The sequence below is a fragment of the Somniosus microcephalus genome, chromosome 11, assembly GCF_052327205.1.
Source record: "Somniosus microcephalus isolate GS21.2 chromosome 11, FLI_Smic_1.0, whole genome shotgun sequence".
Taxonomy (NCBI): Eukaryota; Metazoa; Chordata; class Chondrichthyes; order Squaliformes; family Somniosidae; genus Somniosus; species Somniosus microcephalus.
Genome location: NC_140997.1, coordinates 121,095,210 through 121,108,614, shown reverse-complemented (window position 1 = coordinate 121,108,614; position 13,405 = coordinate 121,095,210).

The window sequence follows — 13,405 nt, the reverse complement described above, 5'->3', positions numbered from 1 at the left end:
TTATGCCCATTGCTGTAAGAACCAAGCGCAACAAAGCAAGGTCCATGCAGTAGATGAGATAGAGGAGTTCTATGTAGATGTTGTGTCTGAAAACAAAAAAGAAAAAAGAGACTGGGTGTTGACACTAAAAGTGAATGACATACATATTCCATTTAAATTGGATACTGGAGCACAAGTTAATGTGATATCAGAGACTGATTTTAAGAAAATTATAAGTGTAAGAAGTCACACAACACCAGGTTATAGTCCAACAGCTTTATTTGAAATCACAAGCTTTCGGAGCGCTGCTCCTTCTTCAGGTGAAGTGGAGAAATGCATAAAGACACAGCTTATATAGTCAGAGAATCATGTCAGATGTTTACAGGTAACCTTTCCAACTGCCATTTATCACACCTCGGCAGAGAGATAATCACAGCAGTCAAAGGTGTGAATGGTGTCCAAACAGGTGTGAATGGTGCCCCACCTGACGCAGGGTCATCCAGACTCGAGTCGACATTGGCTTGTTCTCTCTACACAGATGTGGCCGGACCTGCTGTGATTTCCAGCCAAAAAAAATGTTTTTTGTCTGTTTTTTTGTTTTTCATACAGACCCCAGCATCTGCAATATTTGACCCCTTGTGACCCCACCTCATTGTTCTTTGATGTAATGTTTCCCTGACTGACCTGTTTGGACACCATTCACACCTTTGACTGCTGTGATTATCTCTCTGCCGAGGTGTGATAAATGGCAGTTGGAAAGGTTACCTGTAAACATCTGATATTATTCTCTGACTATATAAGTTGTGTCTTTATGCATTTCTCCACTTCACCTGAAGAAGGAGCAGCACTCCGAAAGCTTGTGATTTCAAATAAAGCTGTTGGACTATAACCTGGTGTTGTGTGACTTCTTACATTTGTCCACCCCAGTCCAACACCGGCATCTCCACACTTAAGAAAATTAGACCCAGACCAAAGATACATGGAATAAAAGTGAAAGTGACTGGATACTCAGGTACTGATATACCAGTGAAAGGAAGATGCATTGTCAAAGTGACACACAAGGACAGAGAGCACATGTTAGCATTAATCGTGGTGCCAAAGGATGTGCAAGCCATACTAGGTTTAAAAGCCTGTGAGAGACTGAACCTGGTAAAGAGAGTCCTCATTGTGGAAAGCGAAGGAGAGACAGTCTATGATGAACTCATGAAAGAGTACAATGACCTATTTCAGGGTCTAGGCTGCCTTCCAGGAGAACACATGATCAGAGTAGATAAAAGTATGCCAACGGTCATACATCCATGCAGAAAAGTTCTGTTTGCTCTTCAAAAGCAACTGAAGGCAGAATTGGACAGGGTGGAAAGCCTGAACGTGATTCAAAAGATAGATGAGCCAACTGAGTGGGTGAGTTCCCTCGTCGTTGTGGACAAAAAGAATGGAAAGCTCAGAATTTGCCTGGATCCAAGAGATCTAAACAGAGCAATAAAGAGAGAGCACTTCAAGCTCCCTACACGTGAGGAAATCATGTCACAGTTTGCAAATGCAAAGTATTTCAGTAAGTTAGATGCATCATCAGGATTTTGGCAGATGAAACTGGACGAGGCAAGTTCAAGACTGTGCACGTTCAACAGTCCATTTGGCAGATACAGATTCCTAAGGTTACCATTTGGCATTGCCTCAGCTCCTGAAGTGTATCACAAAACTATCCATATGGTCTATGAGCACCTGGAGGGAGTTGATACATCAATGGATGACATCATAGTATGGGGAACCACGAGAACTGAGCATGACGAGAGACTGAAAAAAGTGCTGGAAGCCACAAGGAAAACAAACCTGAAGCTGAATAGAGAGAAATGCCAGCTCGGGGTGACAGAACTGACATTCGTGGGAGATATCCTTAGCAGTGAGGGCAACAGACCAGATCCCAGAAAGGTGTCCGCCATTGAGAATATGCCAAAGCCACAATGCAAAAAGGACATGCAGAGGTTTAATGGAATGATCAACTACATGGGTAAATTCATATCCAACCTCTCAGAAAAGATGGCGCCACTGAGAAGACTAACTGAAAAGAACATAGAATGGGAATGGAATCATGAGCATGAGAAGTCATGGAGCGATCTAAAGAAACTACTCTCAGAGGAACCAGTTCTGAGGTTTTATGACCCAGCGAGACCCATCAAGATATCATCAGATGCATCACAGAGTGGGCTCGGTGCTGTTCTTCTGCAAAAATATGACTACTGGCAACCTATTGCATATGCATCGCGCTCAAAGACAGACACGGAGACGCGATATGCTCAAATAGAAAAGGAGCTGCTCAGCATCACATACACCTGTGAAAGATTTCACCAGTTTGTGGCAGGACAAGCAATCAGTGTAGAGACTGACCATAAGCCCTTGATTGCATTGTTCCAAAAGCCACTAAATAGCTGTCCGCTTAGAATACAAAGAATGATGATCAGGCTGCAACGCTATACACTGAATGTTGCGTACACACCGGGTAAGCTGATGTATACAGCAGACACGTTGTCCAGAGCTGTTGACCCAAGTGAGCCCGCAAACACCATAATGGATGAAAAAGTGAACGCCTACGTGGACATGATCACAAGTGCACTGCCCATAGCAGATGCAAAAATGGAGCTCATAAAGACAGAGACAAACAAAGATGAAACAATGAGACGACTGAGGAAAAGCATCTTGGATGGATGGCCCAAAATGAAGCAAGACTGCTCACCTGACATGGCAGAGTACTGGAACTGCAGGGCGGAACTATCAGTGGTCGAAGACATCATCTACAAAGGAAGTAAAATAGTTATCCCAAAGAGTCTGAGAAAAGAGATGCTAAAAAGGATCCATGGAGGACATCTGGGAATTGAAAAGTGTAAGAAAAGAGCACGAGAGGTGATGTACTGGCCACGAATCAACCAAGATGTGACAAATGAGGTGTCAAACTGCACAATATGCCTGAAATATTGAGCAAGCAATCCGGTAGAACCACTAAAGCCACACCCAGCGCCAGACAGATCTTACCAGAAGGTAGGCGCTGACCTATTCGTATGTCAAGGGAAGGACTATCTTGTAGTCACAGACTATTACTCCCTGTATCCAGAGGTTTGTAGACTGTACACCACCACTGCAGATGCTGTGATAACATGTATGAAAGCAATATTCTCCAGACATGGCGTGGCAAGCGAGGTCTTCACAGACAACGGACCCTAGTTTTACAATGCAAGTTTCCGACACTTTGCCAAAGAGTGGGACTTTGTCCACACAATGTCAAGTCCTCACTTTCCACATTCCAATGGACTAGTGGAAAAATCGGTCCAGACAGTGAAAAGACTGATGTACAAGGCAAAAGACAGTGGAACTGACTTCTACCAGAGCATGCTTGTATACCGCACAACGCCGCTCGAGTGTGGTATGTCACCAGCCCAACTCCTTATGGGACGTCTGCTAAGGTCAAACCTACCCATCCCGGAGAACCTCCTGAAAACAAAAGAGGGGGAGAAAGTGAGGAAGTTCAAAGAACAACAGAAAGAAAAGCAAAAGTACTACTATGACAGAGGAACACAAAACCTACCTGAACTCCACACTGGTGACCAAGTAAGGTTCAAAGACAAAACAAACATATGGACTCAGAAGGGAACTGTCCTGAGTGAAGTTCAACCAAGATCATACACCATTCAGACAGATGAGGGTGCTGTTCTGCGAAGAAATCGTCGGGATCTTCTCATGGGACCAGCCACAGCAGGTCAAAAGACTGATACTGTTGAACAACCTGATCACACAGCTGAGAAATCATCATCTGAGTAAACAACTCAGATTCAAGGACAATCAATCAGAAAATCCTCAAGACACATGAAGCCTCCTGAGAGACTCATTGAGCAAGTTTAAGGACTATTGTTATAGAAGGAAGTAATGTTATCTTATTCGCTCTTCAAGTTCTAGGTATTTACATATTTCATGAGAACACACAAAACAAGGTTAAAAAACCTTGATAATGATAATGATAATGTAAGTTCATTAAGTGTTACAGTTAAAATGCAGAGTAATACAAAGAAAACATGTTGTTAGGTAAAAGTAAAATACTTTTGTTTTAAGAAAGGGAGATGTAATGATATCAGCAAATAGTGATGGTATTTGCCTGTTTGATTATGATGCCTTACCAGCATATTTGCCTGTTTGATTATTTATGCCTGACCAGCAGAGGGCATGTGACAGAGGCAGAGTTTAGTTTTAGTTTCGTTTTAGATGGATCTCTAACATGGTGTCTCCTGTAATGCTGTTAACATAGTTAAACAAACTTTAGATTAAAAGATATTCTCTTTCATAAATGTCTCGTCATTGAACCCACAAAGAAATCAATACATTAAGCACAGCAGGAGCCCAGAGGAGCGCGAGAGTTCAGCGGTTCTAAACACAGTGGGAGCCCAGGATAGCATGAGGTTCGGCGGTACTAAACACAGCAGGAGCCCAAGAGAGTGCGAGAGTTTGGTGGTAATAAACAGAGCGGAAGCCCAGGAGAGTGCGAGAGTTCAGCTGTACTAAAGACAGCGCGAGCCCAGGAGAGCACAAGAGTTCGGCGGTACTGAACACAGCGGGAGACCAGGAGAGTGCGAGAGTTCGGTGGTACTAAACTCATCGGGAGACTAGGAGAGTGTAAGAGTTCGGTGGTTCTAAACACAGCGTGAGCCCAGGAGAGCGCGAGAGTTCGGTGGTTCTAAACACAGCGGGAGCGTAGGAGAGTGCGAGAGTTCGGCGGTATTAAACACAGTGAGAGTGCAAGAGATTGCGAGAGTTCGGCGGTACTAAACACAGCGGGAGCCCAGGAGAGCGTGAGGTTCGACGGTACATAACACAGCAGCAGCCGAAAAGAGCGCGAGAGTTCAGCGATACTAAACACAGCGGGAGCCCAGGAGAGTGCGAGAGCTCGGCGGTACTTAAAACATTGGGAGCCCAGGAGAGTGCGCAAGTTCGGCAGAACTTAACACAGCGGGAGACCAGGAGAGTGCGAGACTTCAGCTGTACAAACTACAGCAATAGCTCAGGAGAGTGCGAGAGTTTGCCGGTTCTAAACACAGCGGGAGCACAGGAGAGCGCGAGAGTTCGGCGGTACTAAACACAGCGGGAGCCCAGGATAGCGCGAGAGTTCGGTGGTACTAAACACAGCAGGAGACCAGGAGAGTGCGAGTTTTCAGCTGTACTAACTACAGCAAGATCTCAGGAGATTGCGAGAGTTTGGCGGTACTAAACAGAGCGGGAGCCCAGGAGAGTGTGAGAGTTCGGCGGTACGATACACAGCGGGAGCCCAGGAGAGTGCGAGTGTTCGGCAATACTATACACAGCGCGAGCCCAGGAGAGCGCGAGGGTTCGGCGGTACTAAAACATTAGGAGCCTAGGAGAGTGTGATTGTTCGGCGGTACTAAACACCGTGGGAGCTCAGGAGAGTGCGAGAGTTCGGCCGTACAAAACACAGCGGGAGCCCAGGAGAGTGCAAGAGTTCGGCAGTACTAAAAACAATGGGAGCCCAGGGGATTGCGAGAGTTCAGATGTACTAAACACAGCGGGAGCCTAGGAGAGTGCGAGAGTTCGGCGGTACTAAACACAGCGTGAGCGTAGGAGAGACTGAGAGTTAGGCGGTACTAAACACAGCGTGAGCCCAGGAGAGCATGATAGTTCGGCTTTAATAAACACAGCGGGAGCCCAGGAGAGTGTCAGAGTTCGGCTGTACTAAACACAGCGGGAGCCCAGGAGAGTGTGAGAGTTCAGCTGTACTAAACACAGCGGGAGCCCAGGAGAATGTGAGAATTTGGCGGTACTAAACACAGCGAGAGCCCAGGTGAGTGCGAGAGTTCAGCTGTACTAAACACAGCGGGAGCCCAGGAGAGTGTGAGAATTCGGCGGTATTAAACACAGCGAGAGCCCAGAAGAGTTCGAGAGTTCGGCGGTACTAAACACAGCGAGAGCCCAGGAAAGTGTAAGAGTTCAGCGGTACGATACACAGCGGGAGCCCTGGAGTGTGTGTGAGTTAGTCGATACTAAATACAGCATGAGCCCTGGAGAGTGTGAGAGTTCGGCGGTACTAAACACAGTGGGAGATCAGGAGAATGCGAGAGTTCGACCGTACAAAACACAGCGGGAGCCCAGGAGAGTGCAAGAGTTCGGCGGTACTAAACATAGCGGGAGCCAAGAAGAGTGCAAGTGTTCGGCGCTACTAAACACAGTGGGAGCCCAGGAGAGTGCGAGAGTTCGGCAGTACTAAACGCAGTAGCAGCCCAGGAAAGTGCGAGAGTTCAGCTGTACTAAACACAGCGGGAGCACAGGAGAGTGTGAGAGTTCGGCGGTACTAAACAGAGCATGAGCCCAGGAGAGCGTGAGAGTTCGGCGGTACTGAACACAGCGGGAGCCCAGGAGAGTGCGAGAGTTCAGCGGTACTAAACACATCGGGAGCCCAGGAGAGCGCAAGAGTTCAGCGATACTACGCACAGCTGAAGCTCAGGAGAGTGCGAAAATTCGGCTGTATTAAACATAGTGGGAGCTCAGGAAAGTGCGAGAGTTCGGCGGAACTAAACACATCGGGAGCCCAGGAGAGAGCGAGAGTTCGGCGATATAAACACAGGGGAGCCCAGGAGAGTGTGAGAGTTCAGCTGTACTAAACACAGCGGGAGTCCAGGAGAGTGTGAGAGTTCGACGGTACTAAACACAGTGGGAGCTCATGAGAGTGCGAGAGTTCGACGGTACCAAACACAGTGGGAGCCCAGGAGAGCGCAAGATTTCAGTGGTGCTAAACACAGTGGGAGCCCAGGAGAGTGCGAGAGCTCGGCGGTACTAAACACAGCGGGAGACCAGGAGAGTGCGAGAGTTCGGCAATACTAAACACAGCACGAGCCCATGAGAGCGCGAGAGTTCGGCGGTACTGAACACAGCGGGAGCCCAGGAGAGTGCGAGAGTTCAGTGGTGCTAAACACATCGGGAGCCTAGGAGAGTGTGAGATTTCGGCGGTTCAAAACACAGCAGGAGTGTAGGAGAGAGCAAGAGTTCAGCGGTGCTAAACAGAGCGGGAGCCCAGTAATGGGCGAGAGTTCGGCGGAACTAAACACAGTGGGAGCCCAGGAGAGTGCGAGAGTTCAGCTGTACTAAACACAGCGGGAGTCCAGGAGAGTATGAGAGTTCGAGGGTACTAAATAAAGTGGGAGCCCAGGAGAGTGCGAGAGTTCGACGGTACTAAACACAGTCGGAGTCGAGGAGAGTCCGAGAGTTCGGCGATACTAAACACAGCGGGAGCCCAGCAGAGTGCGAGAGCTCGGCGGTACTAAACACAGTGGGAGCCCAGCAGAGTGCGAGAGCTCAGCGGTACTAAACACAGCGGGAGACCAGGAGAGCGCGAGAGTTCGGCGGTACTAAACACAGCAGGAGCCCAGAGGAGAGTGAGAGTTCGGCGGTACTAATCACAGCGGGAGCCCAGGAAAGCATGAGGTTCGGTGGTACTAAACACAGCAGGAGCCCAAGAGAGTGCGAGAGTTCGGCGGTACTAAACACAGCGGGAGCCCAGGAGAGCGTGAGGTTCGGCGGTACTAATCACAGCGGGAGCCCAGGAAAGCATGAGGTTCGGTGGTACTAAACACAGCAGGAGCCCAAGAGAGTGCGAGAGTTCGGTGGTAAAAAACACAGTGGGAGCTCAGGAGAGTGCGAGAGTTCGGCTGTACAAAACACAACGGGAGCCCAGGAGAGTTCAAGAGTTCGGCAACAGTAAACACAGTGGGAGCCCAGGAGAGTGCGAGAGTTCAGCTGTACTAAAGACAGCGCGAGCCCAGGAGAGCGCGAGAGTTCGGCAGTACTGAACACAGCGGTAGCCCAGGAGAGTGCGAGAGTTTGGCGGTACTAAACACATCGGGAGCCCAGGAGAGTGCGAGAGTTCGGTGGTTCTAAACACAGCGTGAGCCCAGGAGAGCGTGATAGTGCAGCGATACTAAACACAGCTGAAGCTCAGGAGAGTGCGAGAGGTCGGCTGTATTAAACACAGTGAGAGCCCAGGAGAGTGCGAGAGTTCGGCGGTACTAAACACAGAGGGAGCCCAGGAGAGCGTGAGGTTCGGCGGTACAAATCACAGCAGGAGCCCAGGAGAGTGCGAGAGTTAGGCGCAGCTAAACACAGCGGGAGCCCAGAAGAGCGTGAGAGTTGAGCGATACTAAACACAGCGGGAGCCCAGGAGACTGCGAGAGCTTGGCGGTACTTAAAACATTGGGAGCCCAGGAGAGTGCGCAAGTTCGGCAGAACTTAACACAGCGGGAGACCAGGAGAGTGCGAGATTTCAGCTGTACAAACTACAGCAATAGCTCAGGAGAGTGTGAGAGTTTGCCGGTACTAAACACAGCGGGAGCCCAGGAGAGCGCGAGAGTTCGGCGGTACTAAACACAGCAGGAGACCAGGAGAGTGCGAGACTTCAGCTGTACTAACTACAGCAAGATCTCAGGAGATTGCGAGAGTTTGGCGGTACTAAACAGAGTGGGAGCCCAGGAGAGCGCGAGAGTTCGGCGGTACTAAACACAGCGGGAGCCCAGGATAGCGTGAAGTTCGGCGGTACTGAACACAGTGGGGGCTCAGGAGAGTGCGAGAGTTCGGCCGTACAAAACACAGCGGGCGCCCAGGATAGTGCAAGAGTTCGGCGGTACTAAACACAGCGGGAGCCCAGGAGAGTGTGAGAATTTGGCGGTACTAAACACAGCGGGAGACCAGGAGAGTGTGAGAGTTCGGCGGTACGATACACAGCGGGAGCCCTGGAGAGTGTGAGAGTTCGATGGTACTAAAGAAACGGGTGCCCAGGAGAGTGCGAGTGTTCGGCAATACTAAACACAGTGGGAGCCCAGGAGAGCTTTAGAGTTCGGCGGTACTGAACACAGTGGGAGCCCAGGAGAGTGCGAGAGTTCGGCCGTACAAAACACAGTGGCAGCTCAGGAGAGTGCGAGAGTTCGGCAGTACTAAACACAGTGGCAGCTCAGGAGAGTGCGAGAGTTCGGCAGTACTAAACATAGTGGCAGCTCAGGAGAGTGCGAGAGTTCGGCGGTACTGAACACAGCGAGAGCCCAGGAGAGTGCGAGAGTTCGGCGGTACTAAACACATCGGGAGCCTAGGAGAGTGCGAGAGTTCGGCGGTTATAAACACAGCGGGAGCGTAGGAGAGAGCGAGAGTTAGGCGGTATTAAACACAGCGTGAGCACAGGCGAGCGCGAGAGTTCAGCGATACTAAACACAGCTGATGCTCAGGAGAGTGCGAGAGTTCTGCTGTATTAAACACAGCGGCAGCCCAGGAGAGTGTGAGAGCTCTGGGTTATTAAACACAGCGGGAGCCCAGGAGTGTGCAAGAGTTCCGTTGTACTAAACAGATCGTGGTACCAGGAGAGAGCGAGAGTTCGGCGGAACTAAACTCAGCGGGAGCCCAGTAGACTGATAGAGTTCGGCAGCACTAAACACAGAGTGAACCCAGGAGAGTGGGAGAGTTTGGCTGTACAAAACAAAGCGGGAGCTCAGGAGAGTGTGAGTGTTCAGAGTTACTAATCACAATGGGAGCCCAGGGGAGTGTGAGAGTTCGGTGGTAATAAACACAGCGGGAGCCCAGGAGAGTGAGATTTGAGCTGTACTAAACACAGCGGGATTCCAGGACAGCGTGAGTGTTCAGCGGTACTAAACATAGCGGGAGCCTAGGAGAGTGCGAGAGCCTGGCATAATAAACAAAGCGGGAGCCCAGGAGTGTGCGAGAGGTCGGCGTTACTATACACAGCGGGAGCCCAGGAGAGCGCGAGAGTTCGGCGGTACTAAACACAGCGGGAGCCTAGGAGAGTGCGAGAGCTTGGATTAATAAACAAAGCGGGAGCCCAGGAGTGTGCGAGAGTTCGGCGGTACTAAACACAGTGGGAGCCCAGGAGACTGTGATAGTTCGGCAGTACTAAAAATAGCGGGAGACCAGGAGAGTGCGAGTGTTCAGCTGTACTAAACACAGCGGAAGCTCAGGAGAGTGTGAGAGTTCGGCGGTACTAAACACAGCAGGAGCCCAGGAGAGTGCGACAGTTCGGTGGTAATAAACAAAGCGGGAGCCCAGGAGTGTGCGAGAGTTCGGCGGTACTAAACACAGTGGGAGCTCAGGAGACTGCGAGAGTTCGGCAGTACTAAAAATAGCGGGAGACCAGGAGAGTGCGAGTGTTCAGCTGTACTAAACACAGCGGGAGCTCAGGAGAGTGTGAGAGTTCGGCGGTACTAAACACAGCAGGAGCCCAGGAGAGCACGAGAGTTTGGTGGTAATAAACACAGCGGGAGCCCAGGAGAGCGGGAGTGTTCAGCGGTAGTAAACACAGCGGGAGCCCAGGATAGCACGAGCTTTCGGCGTTACAAAACACATCGCGAGCTCAGGAGAGTGCGAGAGTTCGGCGGTGCTACACGAAGCGGGAGCCCAGGAGTGGGCAAGAATCGGGCGGAACTAAACACAGTGGGAGCCCAGGAGAGTGCGAGAGTTCAGCTGTACTAAAGACAGCAGGAGCCCAGGAGAGTGCGACAGTTCGGTGGTAATAAACACAGCGGGAGCCCAGGAGAGTGCGAGAGTTCAGCTGTACTAAACACAGCGGGAGCCCAGGAGAGTGCGAGAGTTCAGCTGTACTAAACACAGTGGGAGTCCAGGAGAGTGCGAGAGTTGGGCAGTATTAAACATAGCGTGAAACCAGGAGAGTGCAAGAGGTCAGCTGTACTAAACGCAGCGGGAGCTCAGGAGAGTGTGAGAGTTCGGCGGTACTAAACACAGCGAGAACCCAGGCGAGTGCAAGAGTTCGGCGGTCCTAAGCACAGCAGGAGCCTAGGTGAGCACGAGAGTTTGGTGGTACTAAACATAGCGGGAGCCCAGGAGAGCGTGAGTGTTCGGCGGTAGTAAACACAGCGGGAGCCCAGGAGAGCGCGAGCTTTCGGCGTTACAAAACACAGTGGGAGCTCAGGAGAGTGCGAGAGTTCGGCGGTGCTACACAGAGCGGGAGCCCTGGAGTGGGCAAGAATCTGGCGGAATTAACACAGTGGGAGCCCAGGAGAGTGCGAGAGTTGGGCAGTATAAAACACAGTGGGAGCCCAGGAGAGTGCGAGAGTTGGGCAGTATAAAACACAGTGGGAGCCCAGGAGTGTGCGAGAGTTCGGCAGCACTGAACACAGCAGGAGCCGAGGAGAGCGTGAGAGCTCGGTGGTACTAAACCCAGCGGGAGCCGGGAAAGTGTGAGAATTCGACGGTAAAATACACAGCGGGAGCCCAGGAGAGTGCAAGAGCTCTGCGGTACTGAACACAGCGGGAGCCCAGGAGTGTACGAGAGCTCCGCTGTACTAAACACAGCGGGGTACCAGGAGAGTGGGAGATTTCGGCGGAACTAAACACAGCGGGAGCTCAGTAGTGCGCTAGCGTATGGCGGTACTAAACACAGAGTGAGCCCAGGAGAGTGCGAGAGTTTGGCGGTACAAAACAAAGCGAAAGCCCAGGAGAGCGTGAGAGTTCGGCGGTAAGAAACAGAGCGGGTGCGAAGGAGAGTGCGAGAGTTCGGCGGTAATAAGCACAGTGGGAGCACAAGACAGTGTGAGATTTCAGCTGTACTAATCACAGTGGGATTCCAGGAGAGCGCGAGAGTTCGGCGGTATTAAACACAGCGGGAGCCTATGAGAGGGCGAGAGTTCGGCGGTAATAAACAAAGTGGGAACCCAGGAGTCTGCGAGAGTTCGGCGGTACTAAACACAGCGGGAGCCCAGGAGAATGCGAGTTTTCTGCAGTACTAAACACAGCGGGAGACCAGGAGAGTGCGAGAGTTCAGCTGTACTAAACACAGCGGGAGCTTAGGAGAGCGTGAGAGTTCAGCGGTACTAAATACAGTGGGAATCCAGGAGAGTGCGAGAGTTGGGCAGTATTAAACACAGTGGGAGCCCAGGAGATTGCGAGAGTTCGGCGATACTAAACACAGCAGGAGCCTAGGAGTGTGCGAGAGTTCGGCGGTACTAAACAAGAGGGAGCACAGGAGAGTGCGAGAGTTCAGCTGTACTAAACACAGCAGGAGTCCAGGAGAGCGCGAGAGTTCGGCGGTGCTAAACACAGCGAGAGCCCAGGAGAGTCTCAGAGTTCGGCGGTACTAAACACAGCGAGAGCCCAGGAGAGTCTGAGAGTTCGGCGGTACTAAACACAGCGGGAGCCCAGGAGAGCGTGAGAGTTCGGCGGTACTAAACAAAGCGGGAGCTCAGGAGAGTGCGAGTGTTCGGTGGTACTAAACACAGCGGGAGCCCAGGAGAGTCTGAGAGTTCGGCGGTACTAAACACATCGGGAGCCCAGGAGAGCATGAGAGTTCGGCGGTAATAAACACAGCGGGAGCCCAGGAGATTGTGAAAGTTCGGCGGTAATAAACACAGCGGGTGCCCAGGAGAGTGCAAGAGTTCGGCGGTACTAAACAGTGCGAGAGCCCAGGAGTGTGTGAGAACATTGGCGTACTAAACAGAGCGAGAGCGTAGGAGAGTGTGAGAATATGGGGGTACTAAACAGAGCGAGAGCGCATGAGAGTGTGAGTGTTCTGCGGTACTAAACACAGCGGGAGCCCAGGAGAGCGCGAGAGTTTGGCGGTAGTAAGCACAGCGGGAGCCTATGAGAGTGCGAGAGCTCGGCGGTAATAAACAAAGCGAGAGCCCAGGAGTCTGCGAGAGTTGGCGGTACTAAACACAGCGGGAGACCAGGAGAGTGCAAGAGTTCAGCTGTACTAAACGCAGCATGAGCTTAGGAGAGTGTGAGAGTTCAGCGGTACTAAACACAGCGAGAGCCAAGGAGAGTGCAAGAGTTCGGCGGTAGAAAACACAGCGGGAGCCCAGGAGAGCACGAGCGTTCGGCGTTACAAAACACAGCGGGAGCTCAGGAGAGCGCGAGAGTTTGGCGGTGCTAAACAGAGTGGGAGCTCAGGAGTGGGCGAGAGTTCAGCGGAACTAAACAGAATGGCAGACCAGGATAGAGCGAGAGTTCGGCGGCACTAAACCCTGTGGGATCCCAGGATCGCGCGAGAGTTGAGCGGTACTAAACACTGCGAGAACCTAGGAGAACGCGAGAGTTCAGCGTTAGTAAACACAGCGGGAGCCCAGGGTAGCGCGAGTGTTCGGCGGTACTAAACACAGCAGGAGAGCGCGAGAGTTCGGCGATACTAAACACGGTGGGAGCCCAGGAGAGCGCGAGCGTTCGGCGGTACTATACACAGCAGGAGCCCAGATGAGTGTGAGAGTTCGGTTGTACAAAACACAGCGGGAGCCCAGGAGAGTGCGAGAGTTCGGTGGTATAAAACACAGTGGGAGCCCAGGAGAGCGCGAGAGTTCGGCGGTACTAAACACAGCGGGAGCCCAGGAGAGCGCGAGAGTTCGGCGGTATAAAACACAGCGGGAGCCCAGGA